At 41.7% G+C, this 1,385-nt stretch overlaps 1 non-coding gene across 1 annotated transcript; it reads right to left on the bottom strand.

The window, feature by feature from the left end:
• Positions 1 to 265: 265 nt before the first annotated feature.
• LOC122475561 lies at positions 266 to 368 on the bottom strand. The gene has a single exon (XR_006295243.1). It is a non-coding gene; the product is annotated as a U6 spliceosomal RNA (small nuclear RNA).
• Positions 369 to 1,385: the final 1,017 nt, after the last annotated feature.

Here is a 1,385-nt window from a genome sequence, read left to right as displayed (position 1 = left end):
ACCATGGAGGTGGTATTTGGACAGGACCCAGGGTCCCATACACTGGAATCCTTTCCTACCTGGTAGACTCCCTTTGAGGCTCCCAAGGTACATAAATGCCAGAGGACAAGGCCAGGCAGAGGGATTCTCATTATCCCTGGATTGATCGCAGGCCTCTGTCAAAGTATAAATTGCAAAAGTTGAAAACATGACTCTCTCAAAAATATAGAATAAACACAAGTCAAAGATTTTATTTAACTCGTTAATTGAGGGAACTGGTAAGATGAGAAACAGATACTTATAGACAATTTTGCATATCATCCTTGCACAGGGGCCATGCTAATCTTCTCTGTATTGTTCCCATTTTAGTATATGTGCTGCTGAAGCAAGCCCTACTTATAGGCAATTTTATTTTATTTATTTTTTAATTTTTAATTTTTTAAAAAATAGTTTATTTATTTATTTTGAGAGAAAGAGAGAGCAGCAGCGGGGAGGGGCAGAGAGAGAGAGGGAAAGAGGGAGAACCCAACGCAGGCTCCTCACTGTCAGTGCAGAACCCACAGCGAGGCTCGAACTAACAAACAGTGAGATCATGACCTGAGCTGAAATCACTTACAGGAAATTTTAAAAAGAACTTCAGAATGAGGTCATTATGAGATATACAATATTGGTTTACTGTCCTATGGGGCAATAAAATTACAACCTTTGGGGTTATCTTATCTACTAGTCAGAAATCATTTGCATCTCTGTTACTCACAGATGTACAAGTTAGCATGCAACCTCACCGAGTTCCAGCCCCAATTACTAGTAAGTAGTAAAGTCCTGGAATGGTAACTTCTCATGAGAAATTATGTGATTCTTTTTTTTTTAATTAAAAAAATTTTTTTAGCGTTTATTTATTTTTGAGAGACAGAGCACAAGTGGGGGAGAGGCAGAGAGAGAAACACACACACAGAATCTGAAGCAGGCTCTAGGCTCTGAGCTGTCAGCACAGAGCCCGACACGGGGCTCAAACCCACGAACTGTGAGATCGTGACCTGAGCTGAAGTCAGATGCTCAACCAACTGAACCACCCAGGTGCCCAGAAATTATGTAATTCTTGAATGGGCCTGTTGATCTACAGTTTAACACGAATATTGAAAGGACACGTTGTGTGGTCTCCTGAACTAACCATGTTTTTGATATTTTTTCTTAACTCATAACCCAATGTCATTTCCTGTGGAACTTTAAGAAAGCATTTTGCCAGCCTACATAGCCCCGTGGCCTCCCCCTAGGCTCTACCCTAGTTCCACTCCAGGAAACAGAAGGTCCTTTCTAGAGGGAACGTAGCCCAGGCCTCTCTAGGGAGACTGAAGATTGCAAAGGGGCTTAGCACTTCAGTTTCCTTCCCTCTCACACCAAAAACA

The sequence above is a fragment of the Prionailurus bengalensis genome, chromosome D4 (genome assembly GCF_016509475.1).
Source record: "Prionailurus bengalensis isolate Pbe53 chromosome D4, Fcat_Pben_1.1_paternal_pri, whole genome shotgun sequence".
Lineage (NCBI taxonomy): Eukaryota > Metazoa > Chordata > Mammalia > Carnivora > Felidae > Prionailurus > Prionailurus bengalensis.
This window is presented reverse-complemented; position numbering and strand designations above follow the sequence as displayed.